This window comes from Panthera tigris, chromosome C2, assembly GCF_018350195.1.
Source record: "Panthera tigris isolate Pti1 chromosome C2, P.tigris_Pti1_mat1.1, whole genome shotgun sequence".
NCBI lineage: Eukaryota > Metazoa > Chordata > Mammalia > Carnivora > Felidae > Panthera > Panthera tigris.
Window position 1 is genome coordinate 93,337,728 of NC_056668.1, and position 24,036 is coordinate 93,361,763.

The window sequence follows — 24,036 nt, forward strand, 5'->3', positions numbered from 1 at the left end:
TCAAAAATCAAAAAAATAAAAAGCATTAAAAACATAAAAATAAAATCAGTGGTGAAGAAATTGGTAACTGCTGAAATCCAACTAGTCAGTCGCCTGGAAACTGGATGCAAGACATGTTACAGGCTCAGAGCAAAAAAATGTAAATCATAAGTAGAGAGATGAAAGAGAGGTTTAAGAAAACTGACACGAGAATATTTGGAGTCCCAGAAGGAGAAAATGAGGCACATGAAGGAGAGGGCATATTTAAGCAAAACAAAATGAAGCATATAAAAAAGATTTTTTGGGGTTGAAGAAAGGACCCCAAGTTTCAGGCAGGAATGATAATTATGGCAATTTTTTCATTTATATAGATAGATAGTTATAGATACACATATACATTTATCTATATTTGTAGATGTATGAGATTTATTTATATGTGTATATACACACATATATGGCTAGCTGTATCCTGGTAAAATTTTTGAACTCCAAAGGTAAAGTAAAAAATCTCATTCTTTCTGTGTAGAAGCTTGTAGGTTATTTATAGAAGAAAAAGATTACATTGTTACTGAAATTCTCCTTCGCGACACTGGAAGCTAGAGCACAAAGGAATACATTTCCAGCTTAAAAATATACCTCACTTGTTAGGGTACAAGAGAGATGTTTGTAGATATGTGTGAATTCAGAGAAGTCGCACATCTCATTACTCATCTGGGAAAAATACTAGAAAAACACTTTAATCATAATACTTAAAAAAAAAACCCAAACAAATAAAACAGAGACTTGACCAGGAGAGAACACTATAGTGAGTCTTGAGTTTGTGATAACTAATTGAAAATGAACGAACAAGGATCGACTTGGGAATGTGTAATGTAAGTACTAAATAAAGACCCTAGAAATAGAGAAGTGTACTAAAAAGGAAGCTTCCAAGAATAATCTTGGATTCAAAGAACTAAATGACCTCAGCAAAACTAAAGAATGGTGAGGAGGAGCATGAGGAGGAAGGAAGCACAAATATTCCCAAGGCTTTATCTCTTGGGAGGGGAGTGAGGAGGAAATTGCAGTAGATGCCTTCCTCCAGTTGTGTGTCGTGGGTGGGGAGTGGTAGTGGGCTAATAAAACCTCTCAGTCAGGGGAAAGTTGGTGTCGGTCTTTTTTTCATGCACTACCAGGGAAATATTGGTTTGGTTTTCTATGAGGGCTGGGAAAGGCAAGTAACCATTAACACAATGTAAAAGGAGAGCTAACTCTCAAAGCAGGTGTTATAATATTAATACTATGGAACATGGAATTGAAGTTTAAAATCTCTAAACGGAAAAAAGAGGGACCCTATATAATGATAAAAAGCATAATTTATGAAGAAAATAAAACATTGCTAAGATTATTTTTTAAGTAGGCTCCGTGCCCAACGTGGGGCTTCAACTCACAGTCCTGAGATTAAGAGCCACATGCTCTACTGACTGAGCCAGCCAGGTGCCCCAACAATACTAAGTTTTTATGCAACATAGCAGCTAAACAAAATTTTAAAATGTTAAAAATGCCAAGTGCCAACTGTTACATAAAATATATAATATTTTATATGAGCCAAAAATACTTAAGTCTATAAGCAAAAGACTTGAATATCAGGATTGACTAGTTCTGATAGATGATAGATGATAGATAGATAGATAGATACATACATACATACATACATACATACATACATAGAGGTAGACAGACAGAAAAAGACATAGACGAATTAAATAATATAATCATTATGCTTGCTTTATATAGATATGCTCATCCTCATTACTTATGGATTCCGTTATTGGTGGATTTGCCCATTCTCTAAAATGCATTTAAAATTCATTGCTAAAATGCAACCCTCAAATCAATATTTGCGACACTTCTGCAGTCATTCACAGACATGTGGCAGAGTAGCAAAAAATTTGAGTTGCCTGATGGCCACATTCACAGCTGAAGTCAAACAAGGTGACGCTGCCTTCTTGTTTCAGCTTTCGTATTACAAGCAAGAACCTTTTCCCCAGGATATTTAGTGTCATGTTTTTCACATTTTTATGCTTTTTGTTGGTGAGTTCACTGTTTCAAATGGCTCCCAAGCATAGTGTTGAAGTGCTGTCTAATGTCCTAAGCACAAGAAAGCTGGAATGTGCCTTATGGAGATACTACACTTGGTAGATACATTCCATTCAGACCCGAGTTATTGTGCTGTTGGCTGTGAATTCAATGCTAATGAATCACAAATACACATTAAATAATGTCTTTCAACAGAAACGCATATAAAGGAAGGTTATATACTGATTGGTTGACAAAAACGTTGTTGGCTCATAGGAGACCAACCCTGTTTTTGCCCTAGAAGCAATGGTTGCGTGTTCACGGTCACTTTATAGAACGTAGTTACTGTACTGGGAATAATGAGAATCACCTGTATATGGATTTAGAGCGAACTTTCAGCTCCTCAAACATAGAATAGCCATTTTTTTAATATTCCATGGAAGATTTCTAAAAATTATTATGTGTTTTCCCTTAAAGAACACCTAATTATGGTTTTCTGGTCATAATTCGGCAAATTTAGAAATAAATAAAAATGATACGAAAACCTTAACTTCATCGGAATCAAGAAGTACATACCTACATAGCTTGCTCCTAAATTCAAAAAAATATTAAAAACTGTCAAAAAAGCAATGAAAAATTTAAGATTATCTAGAAAGTAATGAAAATAATATTTCCTACCAAGGCATATAGTACTTGGTAAAGCTCCACTCACAGAAAAGAGTAATACCCTTAAATTTTTTATTATTAAAGAATAAAGATGTTAGGGGCACCTGGGTGGCTCAGCTGGTTGAGCGTCTGACTCTTGATTTCAGCTCATGTCATGATCCTAGGATTTTGGGATCAGGTCCCATGTCTGGCTCTGCCCTGAGCGTGGAACCTGCTTAAGATTCTCTCTCTCTCCCTCTGCCCCTCCTCCCTGTTCGTGCTCTCTCTCTCTAAAGAAAATAAATAAAAATAAAAATAAAGAAAAAAGATGTTAAAACATAGAAATTTTAGAATATTTACAAAGATTAGAAAAAAAACAGCTAAAGAAAAAAAACAAACTAGGAAGGGGGAATTAAGAAAGACAAGGCCTGAAAATAAAGAAATAGGAAATAAAAAGAGTACAAAGAACAAAAAGCTCAAAATCAGTTGATGTGAATGACATACAAAAGGAGAAACAATTTTCATTTGAGGTTGAGGAATGCAGGGAGAACCAAAAATATACAAGATTGTCAATGACAAAGAGCACGTAAGGACAAATACCAAAGAGAAGAAAAGAAATAAGACATTATGTGCAACTCTCTAAAAATCTGATATTTGAAACCTAACAAACGATACAATAATTAACTCAAATAAAGACAGGAAAGTTGAATAAACCATTTTTAAGTAGGCTTCACACCCATTGTGGGGGTTGAACTCACAACCCCAAGATCAAGACATGAGCTGAGACCAAGAGTCCAGTGCTTAACTGACTGAGCCACCCAGGCATCTCAAATAATCCTAAGTTTTTAGAAGTGATTTAAGATCTAGCATTTACAAAAGCAACAGGATCAAGCGTCTTCATATCTGAATTCTAGCAAAACTTTAAAGTAAATAATTGCAAGACGATTTAAACTGTTCCTGATCTTAGGGGCTCCTGGGTGGCTCAGTCGGTTAAATGTCCGACATCGGTTCAGGTCATGACCTCACGGTTCATGATTTCGAGCCCCATGTCGGATTCTGTGCTGACAGCTCTCAGCTCGGAGCCTGGAGCCTGCTTCACATTCTGTCTCTGTCTCTCTGCCTCTCCCCTGCTCAAGTTCTGTCTGTCTGTCTGTCTGTCTCTCTCAAATATAAATAAGCATTAAAAAAATTTATGAAACTGTTCCTGATCTTAGAAAAAAATATAGGAAAGCACTCTACTTAATCTGATGAAGACAGGACATTTTTAATACCAAAACCCAGTAAAGAGGGTGTCAAATAATAATCCACGTGACCAAGCAGGGTTTGTTCCAATAGTGCAGTCACCCTCACTAAACCTAACAACATAATTTTTGTTCTTTTTCATTTGAAATCATGTCCAACTCGCAGAACAGGACAAGAACAGTGAAAAGAACTCTCACGTACCTTTCACCCAGAGACACTTTTCAAATTTTGCCAACTCTTCCAGTAATGCACTTTATAGGAAAAAGATCCACCCAGTGCCGTGCGCTGCACGTAGCTTTGTCTCTAATCTCTTCAGATTGGGAACAGGTCCTCGGCAATCTTTTGACTCTCATGACCTTAACATTTCAAAGACATCACAGGCCAGCTATTTTGTAGACTCTCCCAGTTTGGGCTTGTCTGATGTGTCTTCACGATTACATGTGGATTATGCATCTTTGGCAGGAACAGCACAGAGTGATGTGTGATGTTGCATCCCCTTGGGTGGTATTCGATGTTGATCTGCCCACACCTGATAGTTTGCTTACCAGAGAAAGGTGGCATTGCCTAGACTTCTCCACTATAGAATTTCTCTTTTTCTCTTTGTAATTAATACGTTCTTTTGCAGGAAGATACTCAGATAACTAGTAAATATCCTGTTCCTTGTCCAACTTTCACTTACTAGTTTCTTGCAATGCTTTTGTCTAGATTGTTTATTTTTGTGATGATGGTTAAGTGGAGAATTTGATAATTTCTTCTACATTTATTGGTTAGCATTCTACTGCGAGGAAGAGCTTTTCTTCTGATTTATTTATTTATTTGTATCAGTGTAGACCAAAGAATTCCTATTTTACTCAATGGTTTACCATCCCTTACTGTTATTTATTTTGATGATCAGATTGTTCCATATTTTGGCCAGTGGGATCACTCACAAGCCTGTTTCTATGTCTCTCGGGCAGATCCATATCTTTCTATGATCGTACCCTTATATTCTCTCATAGCAAGATGTGCCAGCCTTATCTTTTATTTTGCTGCATTGGCCTTGAAATCAGTCATTTCCCTAGGAAAGCATGATTTGCTTTAAAAGAAAGTTTTTAGAAGCCAAGATCTGGGTAGTAGGTGTGGCTTATTGCTACTGAGATATCACTATATCACTGTGTCTAGGTTATCTAAGTGGACAGAGCTAGGAAATACACAGAATAAAATCACAACGATGAGATACCACTTCGAATCCACTAAAATGACTGTCATGAAAAAGACAGCTAATATCAAATGTTGGAGAGGCAATGGAGAAACTGGAACCCTTATCAATTGATGATGGGATGTAAAATGGTATAGTCACTTTAGAACAAAATTTGGCAATGTCTAAAAAGATTAAATACAGAGTAACTATAAGTCTCAGCGATTCCACTTCTAGATATATGGCCAAGAGAATTGAAAACCTGTCCACCAAAATCTCACATGTTCATAGCAGTATTGCTCATAATAATGGCCAAAAAGCAGAGACAATCCAAATGTCAATCAGCTGATGAATGGATAAAAAATATGGTGCATCTGCACCATGGAAAGTTATTTGGCAATAAAAAGGAATGAAGCACTGATAAATGCCAAACCATGGATTAACCTGTGTAGTGAGTTGAATGGTGGCCTCCCCAAAATATTGTCCTCATCTTTGTTTCTGGAACCTGTGAGTGTTACCTTATTTGGAAAAAGACTCTTTGCAGATATAATTCATTTACAGATCTCAAGAAGAAGAGAACATCCTTTATGCAAGTGGGCCCTGAATCTAATGACAAGGGAGTGACAGGTGTCCTTATAAGAGAAAGGCAGGAGATTTGAAAGACACATATACACAGAAGAAGGTGAGATTAAGACCGAGACAGAGAAGGGAGTGATGTGGCCACTAGCCAAGGAATGCCAGCAGAAGCTGTAAGAGGCAAAGCAAGATTCTCCCTGCGAGCCTCCAGAGGGAGTGCAGCATTGCTGATAACTTGATTTTGGACTTGGCCTCCAGAATTGTGAGACAATGAATTTGTTTTAAGCCACCTGGCTGGCAGTAATTTGTTGTGCCAACCTCAGGAAACTAATACCACCTCAATAATATTAAACTAAGAAAATGAATCCAGAAACAAACAAACAAAAAACACGTACTGTATGACTCTGTTTATATGAAAATTTCCGAAAAGGCAAATATGTAGTCAGAAAGATCAGTGGTTGCCAAGAGCTGAGATCAAAGAAGGGATTGACTGAATGGGCAGAGGCAACATTTCAGGGTGAAGAAGATGTTCTGGAAATGTATGGTGGTGGTGGACGTACAATTGTATAAATTCATTAAAAACAACAAATTGTACACTTATGTTGCACTTCAATAAAACTATTATAAAAAATAAAAAGTGAAAAATTTAGATATATATTTACGAAAATTTTTTAACACTTATTTATTTTTATGAGACAGAGAGACAGAGAGTGAGCAGGGGAGGGGCAGAGAAAGAGGGAGACACAGAATCCTAAACAGGCCCCAGGCTCTGAGCTGTCAGCACAGAGCCCAACGTAAAACGGAGGGCTCGAACTCACAAACTGCGAGATCGTGACCTGAGCTTACCGCTGGCCACTTAACTGACTGAAACACCCAGGCGCCCCTAGGTATATATTAGACAAAGAAGGAGAAGAACTTATATAAAGAAAACTGAAAAATCATTTTTCTCCCTCCATGGGTATGGCAAGCATTGTTAACTAAGATAGGAAATCCTAAAGTATATTTCTATATGTCATATCAACATATATTTATTTTAAAAATTTGTAAAATTTTTGGCCAAGGATGCCATAAATTATATGAACTGAGAAAATAATATATTTGAAGAAAATTATCAGAAGCTGACAAAACACGATTTTTTTCTGATAATGCAAGCTAATCTTAGATGTTAATAAGAAAATGGCAAACAATCCAAAAGAAAAATAGGCAAAGAATATGAAAAGCAAAGACAAATGGTCAATAAATAGATGATAGATAGATAGATAGATAGATAAAATAAGTATATGCATAAACTGAAGCATGATGAGAGAATGCAGATTAAAGCATCAATCAGGTATCATTTTCTACTCCATCAAAGTGGGGAAATTATAGAGCAACAGTATCTATTGTTGGTGGGAATACGATTAAGAGTAACAATCTCCTATTTCCTGTGGAAATACCTCAAACTGTTATCGGGCCATTGGAAAGCAATTTGGTAATGCATTAATGTAAGATACAGACACATTTTCGCCCCATTCTTAGATGGTAATTTCACAGAAACGAAGGATCAGCACATGTGAAATATGTACAAGGATGCTTATTTTATAGCATTGTCCATAGAGGTGGCAAATTAGAGGGGAAAAGGAAAATGCACCTCAATGGAGAAACTTGTTCAAACAGTCACGCTATATCCACAACCACACTGAAAAAGATAGAGATAGCAAGTTAGAGAAAGAGATACTAGTTGAGTTAGAAATTCTTTCAGGCACTACTGCCTGAGAAAAGCAAGTTGTAGAGAAGTATGTAAAATTTTTTTAAGGTATGTATTTATGCATATATGTGTATGAATATGTGAGTGTCTTTTGCATCTGTCCCTCATAAAAATACCATTTCCTATTATGCTTAATAACGGATATATGAGATGCTTCTTTGAGGCCAGATGAATATCCTGTTCCCCAAATGCGTTTCATTCAGTGCATTTTGTATCCTGGCCCAAATGAATTAATTACATTAGGTAGTTACAAATGAATCTTTTATTTTGTATAAAATAAACTTTATTGGTGCATCTGGGTGGCACAGTCAGTTAAGTGTCCGACTCCAGCTCGGCTCAGGTCACTATCTCACGGTTTGTGAGTTTGAGCCCTGCATCGGGCTCTGCACTGGTGGCATGGAGCCTGCTTGGGATTCTGTCTCTCATTCTCTCTGCCCCTCCCCAGCTTGTGCTCTCATTCTCTCTCTCTAAATAAATAAGTAAACTTTAAAAATAAAATAAAATTAGGGGCGCCTGGGTGGCTCAGTCGGTTAAGCGGCCGACTTCAGCTCGGGTCATGATCTCGCGGTCTGTGAGTTCGAGCCCCGCGTCGGGCTCTGTGCTGACAGCTTAGAGCCTGGAGCCTGTTTCAGATTCTGTGTCTCCCTCTCTCTGACCCTCCCCCGTTCATGCTCTGTCTCTCTCTGTCTCAAAAATAAATAAACGTTAAAAAAAATTAAAAAAAAAATAATAAAATAAAATAAAATTAATTTTACTGAAATACACTGAATCATTTTTAAAACCCTGTTTTTGTTCCCTGGTAGGTTTTGAAGTTTGAATGATCTACACAATGGCTTCCTTTCTTTTTGTCTTGGCCTGTGAAGACTCAAAGCAAATAGACTTACTTCATGCTTACTCATTATCTCCATGACCAAACTGAATACAGTTGATGTTTTCTGTTTTCTCTCAGTCGATCTGACACTTCCAGGGAAAAAACCTATAACATATTAGCCAATGGGACAGGTAAATTATGCTTTCGATTTTGGCACCTTCATCAGCAGTATAGATTAGTAAAACTGACCAGAATAAAGTTTTATTATTCTAGGTTCTATTTTTCTGCACTTGACAGTTTCTTTTTGAAGTTTCTGCCAAAGCCTCGTTCAATGATATTACCCACAAGTAGTGTTTTTCTGAGTATGACATTCAAAATCTGTCTCTATAAAATAAATTAGGACATTCACAATACTGCACTTTTACTGTCCGGTTTTTGATGTTAAATACTTAGAGTCTTTGAAAATGAAGTAGACCCTTCTGAGTACAAGTGACTAGTACAACGGAAATCTATTTCAGTTCGCAATGCTTCATCTAAAATCATTTTTCGAGACAATCACCATGTGCATGAAAAAGCTTTAAAGTTTGTTTGAATGATAAGGTTTATGTTTTTTTTTTTTTTAATTTTATTTAAATCCAAGTTAGTCAACATTAGGTGTAATAATGGTTTCAGGAGTAGAATTTAGAGATTCATCACTTAGGTAAGGTTTATGTTATATTGCTCTGTTAAAGATTCATCTGAAAAGAATCAGGCTAGGTAACTTTTTGCTTAGAATGAGACAATAGAACCTAAATCTCATGCTGGTTTTTTTCCCAAAGGGTAATTTTTTGGGTTTTTGAAGTAATATGGAAACCCTTAGCACAGACTCCTAGACCCCTTAGTGTTTTATCAAATAAAAATACAGAATTACAAAGTAAATTTTTTAATCATAAAGTTTCACACAACGTACTCTAGTTTTTAAAAACTTTTTAAGTGTTTATTTTTGAGAGAGCACGCACACGCATGAATGGAGGAGGGGCAGAGAGAAAGAGGGAGACAGAATGCGCAATAGGCTTCAGGCTCTGAGCTGTCAGGACAGAGCCTGACACAGGGCTCAAACTCAAGAACCACGAGGAAATCATGACCTGAGCCAAAGTCAGACGCTTAACCAACTGAGCCACCCAGGCGCCCCACACAATGAACTCTATTTAGAAGCATTAAGAAGTCTCACTAAGGGATTAGGCGAATAACTATTTGAACACCATGAAAAAAAATTTTTTGCTTTTTCTCTAATTTGAACTGAAGGTGATTGTACGTCCATAGAGTTACATAAAAGCAAACATTTTCATATCTCAGAATGTTGCAGGGGCTAAAATGAAGAACTCAGCTTCAGAGATTTGAATTCTGGTCCCAACTCAGCTATGTGGCGATATCTGAAGGCTATGGCTTGCTAGATTGTAAAAAGAGGTAGTTGAATTAGGTGGAAAGATTATAATCTCTTTTCATGTTAAAAATTCTATACTCTTAAGGTCAATGAAGCTTGGGTACATATAAAAATGGCACCAAGTGACTCATTGATTCAAAAAATATGCATTGAGCACATATTACATGCCAGGTATTTGTTCTAGGCACTGGGAATACAAATAACCTACCCTTTCAAATATGGAAGAAATATAAATATAGCCAGTTAATATAACAGGCATCGAATAAATCTTGACTAAGACATGTTATACACATTCTACTGTTATACCATTTCACTGTACCACCATTTCACTGAAACCACTCTTGTTGTCAGTGACCTCCATGTTGCCAAATCTAATCACCAGTTCAGTTTTCAGTTTGATATGTCTATAGCATTTGACCCAGCTAATCATTCTCTTCTCCTTGGAGCATTTCCAGGAGTTGCTTGCCAGGACGCCATTCCACGATTCTGCTATTATAATAGCTGTTTCTTTTCCATTTTCTTTGCTGTTTCTTTCCATCTCTCTTAATCACTAAGTGTTGGAGGGCTTCAAAATCCATCACTGGGTCTCTTTTATTCTCTATTTACACTTACTTCCTGGCTGAATTTTATCCAGTCCTATGGATTTAACTACTACTGACAACTTCCAAATCTATATACTCTACTCTACTTCTTCCCTGAGCTCCAGAATCACATACCAAGTATGTATTTGACAACTCTAATTGGAAGAAAATCCAAATGCCACTCTCCCCCTTGCTCACTCTGAGACTCTGAGATTTACATGAGGAGATGTGGGGGGAGTGTATTTGGGGCCGGTACCTGTGATGGATGGGGATGAAGGAGGCAGCACTGAGAAGTGGGAGAAAGCCGAACTACTAAGGCAGCGACGACAGAGTCCTCAGCTGATCCTACAAGGAGCATTAGAGCTGGGATGGACCCTCAGAATTATTCCAGTTGAGGCAAAAGAGATCTGAACCACCGCATGAGCCAGTTATTGGATGCAGGCTACCCCCAGGAGGGGCATAACCTTGAGCAAGGCAGTTTCCTCCTACAGAGAGCAGGTCCTGGAGAGAACTCAGCTGTGACCTGTCAGCTGCCAATATTCACAGTAGCTGGCGGGTAGGAGTCGGGGGGAGGGGGCAGGAATGAATGTCTCCCCCCGTAGGAGGACCTAGGTAGTGCAGTTTTTGCTATAAACACCCAGTATCTGGTAGCATCTCATACTCCTCAATTTACCTCCCTTATGCAGCTTTATTTTTCTCTCAAATTGTAGACTATATGTTTTACTCATTTGTTTGCTTGTAGATCCCTGCTAGAATAAAACACCACGAGAGCAGAAGCTTTCTTTCCCTCTTTCTTTTTTAATCCTATATCCCCAGCATCTAGAAACAGTGCCTGGAACAGAGTTAGGCACTCAATAAAGACAGCCAATGAGTGAATAAATGCACCACATACTTGCTATATTCTAGAAACTATGCTGTGTTTTGGCATTACAGAAGTGAACAAGACAGGCTCAGTCACTACCCTCACAGAGCTCACAGTCTAGAAGAAATTATATACATATATAGCAGACATAGATCAAATACGCATGTGTCTACTATATTTTTAAAAGTCCAATCACAGCCAGATGCTATTATATAGTATTTTACTAATCTATCTAGTTTCAGCCCATCTGAGAGTCCATCATATAAAACTTTTTACTGAATGACAATGTCAGAAGACTATAAAAAGAGTGGAAACTTTAGTTAGAGAGTTATTTATTGCTCCGGCTAGATTTCAGAAAGAAAAGTTAGATCACTGGGACACATCTTTTGCCCAATTTAGGAGGAAAGAAATAAGGGACAAAATAGGAGCAAGACAAGCTCAGAGAAAATGAATACTTACTTTTCACTGGAATTTTTATTAACCAACATCCTGTTTTCTAAAACGCTGGAGAGCAAGGCTATAATTGTATCTAAATAGATAAGGGGTAAAATGTTCTGTAATGAATGGATAATTTATAGTCACTTTGTACATAGAAATACAATTTTTCCATTACTTTAGTTTCGGGGACAGCTGAAATGTAATAAGGACTAGGAAATAACACTTCAGTTTCTATGTCATCATTGCAGAATCATATGCTCATCTTTTTATTTTTTAATTTTTTTAATGCTTATTTATTTTTGAGAGAGACAGAGACAGAATATGAGTGGGTTAGGGGCAGAGAGAGAGGGAGACACAGAATCCAAGCAGGCTCCAGGCTCTGAGCTGTCAGCACAGAGCCCGATGCGGGGCTCGAACCCATGACATGTGAGATCATGACCTGGGCAGAAGCTGGACACTCAACCGACTGAGCCACCCAGGCACCCCCATATGCTCATCTTTTAAAAAGCAGATTATCTCCCTAAAAGTTATGTTTTCTGCTTTCTATATGCAGCCATATTTTATTTCCATTCACAACCAACTAAGTCGTTTTGCCTTTTAGAGCAAGATGAATCCTGTTGCTCCCTGAGTGTATGTTATTTGAAATGTGAAAGCCTTTCACTCTGTGTTTTCTGTGTACTGGTGAACAGGAACAACCAACATTTAAATTCTTGGTTTGTTGTAAACGAGGTATTTTGGCATTTCTAGAATAACTTGTGTGCAAAATCTCAAATTGTTCTATATTTACGAGTTCACTAGTCTCTGCTTCCTTGCACATTACTGTCACAATGCAGAAGTATAAACTGGATCTGCATGAGTTTATGTGCCTCTCTTCTCTGCATTACTTTATCCTAGAAGCAATGTAAGCCTTGAGAAGAATAAACATTTCTATCTTACAAGTGAAAAAAAGCAAGATTTTTTATGCTCATGGATAATAAAACCATTGATTTTCACTTCAGACAGCTTGACGTGGTCTTTTATTTTTTTTAAATTTTTTTAACGTTTTTATTTGTATTTGAGACAGAGAGAGACAGAGCATGAGCAGGGGAGGGGCAGAGAGAGAGGAAGACATAGAATCCAAAGCAGGCTCCAGGCTCTGAGCTGTCAGCACGGAACCCGACACGGGGCTTGAACTCACAGACTGTGAGATCATGACCTGAGCTGAAGTTGGACACTCAACTGACTGAGCCACCCAGGTGCCCAACATGGTCTTTTATTAAAATAAATTCAAGGAGTGCCTGGGTGGTGCAGTCGGTTAGGTGTTCGACTCTTGATTTCAGCACAGGTCATGATCTCACTATTCCTGGGATCAGGCCCTGAGTTGGGCTCTGTGCTGAGAGCATGACAGCTGATACCTGCTTGGGATTCTCTCTCCCCCCACCCCTCTGCCCCTCCCCTGCTCATGCTCTCCATCTCTCTCTCTCAAATAAATAATATAAAATAAGTTCTAGATTTCTGATGAATACCTTAACTGTCAATTTCATATTAATTTGTTGAGATGTCACCTCTATTCCTGGATATCTTTTAGGGAAGAGTAGACAACTATTAGCCTGGTTGTCATAGTGTGCAGATCCAGTTTAGTTCTATCATTGCTTTGACGACTGATGGTTAATTAGATGGCAAGGTCCTTAGAGCAGGTCGTACAGAGCACACCAAATATCGGAACTCTACAAATTATTTTTGTTGATAATTAATTAATCCTCCCTTCACAATTAGAGGTGATACTTGAGTACCTCTAAGCACAAAAGGGCTGCTGCACCCCTCAATTTTAGAGTTAACAATATTTGATAAGGAGGTAAAGAGCCATGGATAGTTAGGCAGTACAGAATCTTACAAAGGGAAGTGACAGGAAATGATCTCTTACTGTGAACTCAAATGAGTGTCAGGTGTGGCAATTCTAACTTGTCTGAAACCTCACACACCATTGCACCTGTGTCTGCCTCACTTTCTCTGTATCTCTCTCTCTCTCTCTGTCTTCTTTTTCTTCCTTTTTTAGATATTTATTTATTTATTTATTTATTTATTTATTTAGAGAGTGGCTGAGACACCACCGGTGGGGGAGGTGGGGTGGGCAGAGAGAGAGAGAGAGAGAGAGAGAGAGAATCCCAAGCAGGTTCTGCACTGTCAGCACAGAGCCTGATGCGGGGCTTGAACCCATGAAACTGTGAGATCATGACCCAAGCCCAAATCAAGAGTCAGACGCTGAACTGACTGAACCATGCAGGCACCCCTCCCTGTCTCTCTTCTGTTCATCTTTCACTATCTCATCCTTTATTTGCTTTCTTTGAGCTTCCCTGCTTCTTCCTTGTTTTGTGCATTTTTCTTCCTTTTCCTGACCCCAGCTTGCTCATGTGCACTGATGAGAAAATATATTTGAAGTATATATTTTAGGGTTTCTAATATTTTTCCTACAAAAATTTTATTTTTCTGTTAACTTTATTTTTCAGTTTTGGAAACAGAAGAGTAAAATTCTATAAATTTCTTCATTTAAAAGCTTTTCAATTATGTCTAGATTTTGGCTTTTATGGGCTGGTGTAGTTTAAGTTGAAAGGAAAGATTACTTACTCCAGGTTTGGTTATTCCTCTAAGAATAGAACCCTGCCCATAATATGTGTCCAATAAGTGATTTTTGGATGAATGCTCAATGTCCAAAATTAAATTCTTACTAGGATACTCAGTAGGTGCTCTCGGTAGCATGAAGCATCCCCGAGGCATGGATACGCATTTCAGACATAAGCCTGAGTGGGGCAGCTGGGTGGCTCAGTCAGTTGAGCGTCTGACTTTGACTCAGGACATGATCTCAATGGTTCATGAGTTCAAGCCCCTCATTGTGCTCTGTGCTGACAGCTCCAAGCCTGGAGCCTGCTTCGGATTCTGTGTCTCCCTCACTCTCTGCCCCTCCCCCCCTCTCAAAAATGAATAAACATGAGAAAAAATTAGTAAGACGTAAAACCTGAGGGTGCTACTTATCTTTTTGCTTATCTACATATCCAAATCTTTGGTAATAGCCAGGTAGAGTTCCCCTGCATGAGATTTCTGTGTAACAATACCCAGAGGGGTTCTATCATCGGAAATCTTATGAACACTCAGAAACACAGGTTGAGAACTACATAACTATCTCCCATGCTTCTGTCCAGTGAACTCCAGAACAGTGCTTCTCAGACTGTACTGTGCAAACAGCTCACCTGGGGATTGTGTCAAGTTGCAGATTCTGGTTCAGTATGTCTGGGGCAGGGCTTGAGATGCTGAGTTTCCAACAAGCTCCCAGGTGATACTGCTGGGGCCGGTCGGTAGATTGCACTTCAGCAGCAAGGGTCTAAAGGTAATAGGGTTTTGTTACCACCCCTTGGTTCCTTCACGTTAAGGAACTGTTGATGAACCTCAGCTAGAAAGGGCCTGGCCTGTATTTTCTCCTGTCATCTGGCCTATCCAGGGGTGTCTGTGTTTGCCTTAGGGTTTTGTTACTGATGACGTAGATTCCTTAGTATGGACTTGTTAACCCTGGGAACAGCTGCTGGTTGCTCATTTGTGCACCATTTGGATGCTGGTTCTGGCAACCACATTCTCTGAAGCTTCAATTTTCTTTGTTTTGCTGGGGAGGTAAATGGTGAGAGAAGGGACAGGAAGAGTTATTTCTTGCTTTGTATGTAAGCTGCATAGCACTGTAATACTTTCTGTGTGATACCAGTGGTGATTTGGGACACTGCCCTCAAATAATATGAATTTCATGCATGTTATCTCCTCGAATTCTCACAGCAACTTGGTGATGTAGGTGGTATTAATATTATAATATCCATCTTAGAGGTGAGAAAGTGGAGATGTAAAGTAGTTCAAGAACTCCTACAAGGAGCTTCCTTTACTTACAAAGGAAGTAAACAGCAAAACTGGGGTTCACACCCTCATATGGTGACTCCAAGTCCAGTAGGAAGATGGACCGTCCAAGCTTTGGGGGTGTCTTTGGATCCCTACACATCCACAGATTTAATTTTCTTTGGTTGTTCATTGGCCTGCTCTCATATCTGCCCTCTTTCTACAGAGTTAGAGCAAGAACAACTTGATCCCCTTGACAGTCTGTTGACCTCAATTTGAGAAAGATCATTCCTTGGTTTTAAAAGAAACTGGAAGAGGGGCCTCTGGGTGGCTCAGTCGGTTAAGTGTCCAACTTTGGCTTAGGTCATGATCTTGCGGTTCACGAGTTCGAGACTTGCATTGGGCTCTGTGTTGACAGCTCAGAATCTGGAGCCTGCTTTGGATTCTGTCTCCGCCTCTCTCTGTCCCTCTCCCTCTCTCTCTCTCTCTCTGTCTCTCTGTCTCTCAAAAATAAACATTAAAAAAATTAAAAATCATACAACAACAAAAATAAATTAAAAAAACAACACAGCTTTGTTTAAAAGAAAGTGGAAGAATATAATATGTAAGTGGAGAATAAGGAGGCAAAATTAAAATGAGGATAAATGCCGAGAAGTGGGGTCATCCTCTTCCCCAGTTTATCTCTTTCTCATCCTTTTTGTATTCCGCTATGGAATGGAAGACAGCTTTGTAGGTACTTAGACTCCTGACTTCTACTATTTTAGGAAAACTTATTTTTTTCAGTATTTTATTTTTATTTCTTTCTTTATTTTTTAAAGATTTTATTTTTATCAATAATCTCTACACCCAGCTTGGGGTCAAACTTATAACTTTGACATCAAGAGTCACAGGCTCTACTGACCGACCCAGCTAGGTGCCCTTAAATTTATTATTCTTTGAGAGCTTTTCAGCATTTTATTAGGAAACAATTTTTCTACTGTAGTCAATGGTCAAGTTATTTGAAGTTTAGGATCCATAGTATTGCTCATATTCACATTAGACGCTATGCTTTGGGGTGACTGCATGCACAGGGGATGTGATTGGTAGGAAAGTGAATGCTGCATTTGTATTCAGTGTTTTCTTTCTAAAAAATTTCAGAGGGAAAGAATCAGGCTATTGCTGCAATTACTACATTGATGTTTCTGTGGGGGCAAAAATGTAACTCACTACAAATTGGAAAGTGAAAAAAAAAAAAAGGTTTAGCAAATTTCTCTTCAAACTATTTCTTAGAGCTCTCTAGAGCTCTCTAGTCTGCTCCACAAGCCGCTGGGATGAGGCATAAACTTGTCAGTTAAAGAGATTTTAATGTCTTTCAGTTAAAAACAGGCTCTTTGGTAATTTGTGTATTTTGGGTAAATATTCATTGTTTCTGGATACCCTCCCCACCACTCAGGTCTTCTTTTAATGGTCCTGGAGGTGAGGCTGGGAGAGGGGGTGCTGGTCCTTGAGCTCTCCTAGAGCTGTTGGATTAAAATGGGCCCTTGATGGCCTCCAGGATGATGGCCCTTATCCCTCCTGGTTATAGGCATACCCTGCTGACATCTGCCACTGAAATCTCTGGTTACGAAATTGGCATTCTCTTGATTCAGCCAAGGCCTAGACTATTGCTGGTGCTGCAGATCCTCTGGTTACGTCCAGAGCCAACATGGTTGGGAAAGCCCATTCTTACCCCAGGCCCCAGCAACCTCCTGGCTGGCCACTGGCTCTCTACTCGGTCATCCCTGACAAGGGTCATGTGGGAACTTCAGATAGCAGCCAAGGGAGACCTTAGGGGCACTTCTCTGGCTTCTCACCACCTGGACCTGTTCCTCAGCTATTTCCAACCAGCCTGGATGGTGCCATGTTAAAGCTGGGTTTCTCCTAAGGAACTTGAAATCATCACAGTGTGTATCCAAAAAAGTTAGGAAAGGGCCCCTGCTCTGGAAAACCTCTAAACATATCTGATTGTCTCCATTTCCCCATTTCTCATTATCTTGATCCAAAAGTAGGCAGGGAGATGACTAGCCCATAGAGATTCTTGGTGACAATTAGAAAATGACACTCCTCAGGTGAATATACCTTTGGGCCAGGCTGCAAAGCTTGGTGAGTGGAGAGACAAGGCCTGGAGAGACCTTCTTACTTGGTTCCTTGGCCAGGTATCTGGGTGCAGCAGGAGATTGCACAACCACTTGCAGTAGGTCTGGAGGAAGAAGCTAGAACCCAAATATCTGAATGCTTTCTTTTCTTCTCCCTCTCTTATCTTCTCAACTCCTCCCCAATGAGCCCCCACTTCCCCTTTCTCTTTAGGGAGTCACGAACTCCCTTTATGTCATATCCTGAGTTACCATTCTTATTGCTCATGTGAGATCCCTATGAACTGAACCTACTGTGTGTGGCTATCAAATCAAGTCTTGCTATGAACTAATTACCCCCCCCCCCATGTAGTAATTAAAACAATAGACTTTTATAATCTCACACAGTATCTGAGGGTCAAGTATCCAAAAGTAGCTCAGCTGGGTAGGTTGCCATCAAGCTGCACCCAGGACTATAGTCTCTAAAGACTTGACTGGGACTAGAGGATTCATTTCCAAGCTCACCCATGTGGCTGCTGGAAGGAGGTTTCAGTTCCTTACTGGTGGGCCTTTCAGTAGGGCTTCCCATCATATGGCTTCCCCCAGAGCGGTGATCCAAGATAACCTAACCCAGGAGTGACATAGTATCACTTCTTCCATAGTCTGCTGGTCACAAAGACCAACCCTCCTCTAGAGTGAGTGTGGGAGGGACAGGAGAAGGGTGTGAATACCAGGAGGTAGGGATCAACAGGGGCCATCTTGGAGGCTGGCTACACATAGTTCTGCCAGCGTTCTTCAATGGGTGCAGCATTGACATGTGGGGTAAGACAACTGTTGTAGGTGGGCGTTCTGTTGTTAGGTAGGACCATCCCAGGCATTGCTGAACATCTCAGCATTCCTGACCTTCACCCACTAAATGCCAGCAGCATTTCATAGTCAATGTGACAATCAAAAGTGCCCCTGCAACATCCCTAAGATGGGCAGTATTCACCCCTTGTTGACAACCTATCTAGTGTGTGAATCAGGAGCACCTACACGTTGGGAGTTCATTAGGATCAAAATAGATCAGTTTATTACTTTCAAAAATATTACAACCATTGCACTGGCACCTCCCCGTATGGTTTGAAGTGACTGAGCGATTGATAGTCCTATAGCATGGAGGACTGTAATTTGAAGGAACACTGAACTTGGAGAAAATGCTTGCTTCATCCTCCCTCTCCCATTTATTTGCTGATGGCCTGGAGCAAGTTCTTCAACTCTCTGAGCCTCACCTGTGAATAGGAAATACTACTACTCACCACACAAGGTGACAGCTAAAGAGAACAAAGCACCTTTGAACCACACATGGCTTACTCCTTCCAAAGGCACCAGAGTGTCCCAGTCCCTGTGGTTTGTAACAGGAGTGTCACAGGAACCAGCTAACCCAACAGGCCTGCGGAAGGGGCCAGGGTTCCCCTGACAGGACAATCAATGCAAGCCTGGCTTCACTCCTTCACAGAGGCCTGAGATTTTCCTAGCTACCCAGATGACTGCTGGGCTTTATTTTGGGGCCACACCTGGTTGTCAGCTAAGCCCACCATTTCTTCTATCTTATTGCCTTCCCTGGTCCTTGGCCAAGGTGTGACTCTCCTGGGACAACTGTCTTCTCCCATTTCACTCCTCTGTTATGGGTTTCCTTTTCCCTAACCCGAACTCCACTCCTCCTCTCCTCCAGAGCATTTCCATATTCTTTTTGGAAGGCGATCACATGCACCTTCCACTTCTCCACGAAATGCCTCCACCTTCTGGAAACCTGGCTCACTCCTGAACTTTGTGCTTCCCCTGCAGCATCCTTAAGTTGACTTTTCCTCCAAGATTTCAGGCAGAACTCTTCCATCCATAGCTGTCTGCCTTTTTCATGCTCTGGGTTAGGGAGTACTGCTGGAGAAAATCACCCAATTTTCTGGAAACATGTAGTCCAAATTCATTTCCAGGTCACCTGGGCTATCAGCACTGCCCTGGAACTCCTGCTTCCCTGGTCAGCATGTTCCTTCAGCCTCCATAGCATCTGTCATAAGCCTTTTCCTTCGTTCGCTTCAGACCTTCTACTTTGCTCCTTTGTACTTCCTTCTCACCTCAGCCCTCAGATGATGCTGCCTGCTACTCCACAAAAACCTAGAAGCCCGATGCGGATGCCCACAATTTCCTGCCACCCCTCCCATCACCTCACCTGTCCCTTTACCTGCACCTACCTACCTTCCCCCAAGACTAACGTCTCTGCCTGAACCCAGGCTCTCATATCTTGGGCTTCTTCAGGTGCTTCCCGCCAACAATAATCCTCTCTTCTATAGTTCAATCTTGACGTTTTCACTGGATCCTTCCCATTAACTATCCTCAAGTCTTTTCCATCTTAAAACAAGACAAAACGAAACAAAAACCCCCAAACAAAACAAACAAACAAACAAACAAAAACCAAAAGAATAAAAAAAAAAAAAACCACTCCCTCCATCTCTTCCCTTCCCTCCCTGGCCCCACACTTTCCTCCTATCCCTCCTCCCCGTCACAGCTCAAGTTCTTGAAATAACTGTTATCATTTTCCTGCCATTTCCTCACCTCCCTTTCCTCTCAATTGACCGCAATCTGCTAGTGCCCACACCTCTCCTCAGAAACTGCTTTCACCCAGGTCATAAACTGTTTCCCCATTGCTAATTCTCATGAACAGTGCTCATTTCTTATCTGACCTAACCTCTGAACATTTGACACTGTCCACCACTCCCTTCTCTGTTGGAAGACTCTCTTCCCTGGCTTCCATGTGACCACATTTTCCACCCCTAGTGATCTTTCTGAATCTTTAATCATGTCCCTTCCCTCACTCCTACTTAAAATTCTTCAATGATTTCCTCTTGTCCACAGGATATAAAGCTTTTCCATGGTCTGTTCTCTCCCACACAGTGTCTTGCCACTGCCTCCCCCGGCTTATCCTTCAACTACACTGAACTATTTGTAGTTCTATCGGGTTATTTGCTGTGTGTTCCTCTGGACTTTTGCACATGTTTTTTCCTGTTCATTCCCTCTTGGCAGGTTAACTCCTTTTCATCACTTTTTCCATGGTGCCTTCTATGGCCTCCTTGTAACAGTTAGATGTTCCTCCCATCTTCTATCATGGGTTTGCCTCCATAATAGTACTCATCTTGCTTTAATTGTCCATCTACTCTTAGATTTTAGGGAAGAGACCTTTCCTTCCTTGCAGTTTTAACCCTAGAGTCTAGACAGTGCCTGGTGCATAATAGGAGCTCAAAAGCTATAGGGAATAAATGACCCTATGAATGTGTATCACATGAATGGCATACGGACACTTATAAAAATTAGTTGAATTTGAACTTTAGGTGAGGGAAATATTAGGGAGATAAGAGATGGATTTAAAGGGGATAAAGGACGAAAGAGACCTTCCTCCTTGCATCTCGTGTTAAGGTCAGACAGCCAGATGCTCTCCTATCCTTCCCCTTTATCTTCTTTGACAAGGGAAAAACACCTGCCACTTAGAGAAGCCACTGTTGACCTTGGTGTTGCCATTTCAAAGATGATATTTCAAAGATGATGATTTTCTGGTTTTCTTTTCACAATTCAGGTGGAAAAAAGAAGTACAGACTCAAATGGAAGAGGAGAAAATACCCTAAAAAATATAGCAGATTCCCCGGGCTGAAATTTAAGAAATATTTACTGTTTAGAATTGTTAATGTTATTTAGGTAGATATCTTGAAACGAACAAGCTTATTACTTTACCCTGCAAGTTAAAAAAAAAAAAGACAACAGAGGCAAATCAATATATTTTCTAACAGCAAGGTCCCACCTGCCTTATTTATTGAAGAAAAGAGTGTACACTTGCTAGTAACACCCACACGTAAGTAAATGAAACACGATTATGCAAGAATCCAGGGAATGTCAACTAAAACCAGCCTGGTATTAAATACATAGAAATGACTCCTTCCCTTGTTGTAGCCACATGGACTTTCCCTTGCACTGCCGATCTCCAACAGATTTCATTTCTATCTGGTTTGTCTTCAGAACTGGGGAGGAGAGATCCTGGATTTGGCAGGTGCTGAGCTTGGAACCCACACTCACTCCAGCAGTGCTTCTGGTTCAGATGACTCTTGAGGCCAGTAACACTTCCAGCCCCAGGGAAACCTCTGTTCCGGATTTTTCCCTCCATCCACAAGGGAGTTCTTTTTTTGCAAAACGCTTTGGCTGTTCCTAAAGCTTTCTCTCATTTTGTCTTTTGAAAAGCATTTTGTGGGGTTGGAACGTTGCAGGTTCCCCCCTCCCCCTCCACCCAGATGTTTCTGGTTCTCAGGATGTACACCTGTGAAGTTGGGCCACTTGGGAGAAATGTTTGAGTTTTATTTACAGCGGAGAAGAATGTGATCTTCACATGCAAATGTTCAAAATGGTTATTTTGTTCTAGGGAGTCGACTGCAAGACCTGCTAGTTAGCAGGGATTTGAAAGGAAAATATGAAGGTAAAATTATCTAATCATCAAATATATTTTGAGTGTCTACTCTGGCTCAGCAGCACTGCTGGGAATCAAACAGGGAAAGAAAACAGGGAGAAAAAGAGAAAGAAAGAGACAAATCTATTCTAGTTAGGGAAGGAGGGAGAGGAAGATGACAATATGAAAAAATAATAAATCAACAAGAGTGCAGTTTGTTAGATAAAATTGTTCTGAACTCTGAAAGATCAAATTACACGCCGAGAGTCCTGCTTTTTGCAAGATTGTCAGGTTATCTCCTTGCTTCAATGAGGGATAATATATATGAAGTATCTAGCATAATATCTGACACATAGTAGGTGCTCAATAATATTATTTCCTGCTCTGGTCTTAGCCTGAGCTACTCATCCATGAAGGTGATTCTGTACACCAAGAATAAGTGCGTTCAGCAAAATGTGCCACTTAACGTCAATCTAAAGGGACTTTAGGTACAGCTGTGATGGAATATTCTTCATACAGTCAATAGTTACTGTTAGTGAGGCACCTGGGTGGCTCCATCGGTTAAGTGTCTGACTTTGGCTCAGGTCATCATCTCGCGGTTCGTGGGTTCAAGCCCCACGTCATGCTCTGTGCTGACAGCTCAGAGCCAGGAGCCTGCTTCAGATTCTGTGTCTCCCTCTCTCTCTGCCCCTCCCCTGCTCATGCTCTGTCTCTCTCTCTCTCTCAAAAATAAATAAACAGTAAAAAAAATTTTTTTTAAAGTTACTCACTTCATGTCATATCACTTTTATAATAAATATAATCAAGAAGCTACCATTTGTCAAGCACAGTGATAGGCAATAGGAACCCAGAAATTATGAAGCCATCATCTCTGCTCTCAGGAGTGGTCAGATAGGGCAGCAGTGTAAAATAAGGCAGTGTAAGATAAAGCCCCAGAGACAAATACAAATAAATTCTCTCGGGGGCTCAAAGAGGAAAAGGTATTCTTGGGGGAGAAGGGAAGAAGGGAGAAGGAGAGAAAGGAAGAAGGGGGAGAAGGGAAGAAGAGCGTCAGCAGGGGCTTCAACAGGTAGATGACCTCTGGGATGAGCCAAACAGAAGTGAACTGAACTTGCAGGGGAGGGAAGGAAGGCAGGAAAGCCTCTGGAGTGTCTAGGCCCCCTGAGTTGCCCAGTTTGCTTGAAACACAGAATGGGCAAGGGGCATGGTGGGAGATGGGCCTGGAAGGGAGGTGGGGACCACAACATGAGTGTCTTCGATGGTGCGGTGAGGATTGGTGTTTCATGTGGTCACCTCTGGTTCTTGTTGAGATTTTAGAGACGAGAAATCACATGACCGGCCATGCATCAGACAGCAGGTAGGGAATGGGAAGACCAGGTAGGAAGTGACCATAATCAGCCAACTAAGAAGGAAAAGAGATCATAGGATGGTGGTGGCTGTGGGAATGTACAGAAGGTTGGATCGGGATACTTGATGATCCTGTTTTGCTGTGTTTGTGGCACGTGTCACAAGTTGAAATTACTTTTCTTGTATGTTCACGTGACTATGGTTTTTTCCCCCTCCCACGATTATAAATCCCACAAGAGCAGGGACTTTGTCTCTCTTCTTGTTCACTGCTTTCTGGTGGCTCCAATGGTTCCTGAGCCACAGCAGCGATTCAAAAAAACGTGTGCTGAATGACCGCATGACTGGTGTGGAAATAGAACCGATGTGACTTGACAAATGACTGATGCAGGACAGGTGGGAGGCAGAAGCGGTGAGATGTTGTGAGGACGGTTTCCAGCTTGGTCCCTGGAAGAATGCTGAACACATGGCTGGACTGGTTTCCCACATATCAACTTACTTCCTTTTGCACTTACGCTGTGTATTGTTAAGAGACGATTCTTTCCTTGCAGTGACTCTCGTTGTTGTCCTTGTTGTTGTTGTCATTGCCCATTTGTCGTTTCTTTCTTTAATAGTTAATCTTTCATTTCTCTTCTAATTTTCCCCCCAGTTTTATTGGATACGTTTTGCTAGAGGTTCAACAAGGAAGTTTGCCTTGCATTTTTTATCAAGAGTGTTTTCAAGGGAGGAGGCTTCTTCCCTCTTCAAGAGAA

General features: G+C 40.5%; 1 protein-coding gene across 1 annotated transcript in view; it reads right to left on the minus strand.

The window, feature by feature from the left end:
- Positions 1 to 17,644, minus strand: part of FNDC3B (fibronectin type III domain containing 3B) — a 434,559-nt gene extending 416,915 nt beyond the window's left edge. Inside the window, exon 1 of the mRNA XM_042998605.1 lies at positions 17,483 to 17,644. The gene's annotated coding sequence lies outside the window, so the exon portion shown is untranslated. The remainder of the gene's footprint in view (positions 1 to 17,482) is intronic.
- Between the last annotated feature and the right edge of the window lie 6,392 nt (positions 17,645 to 24,036).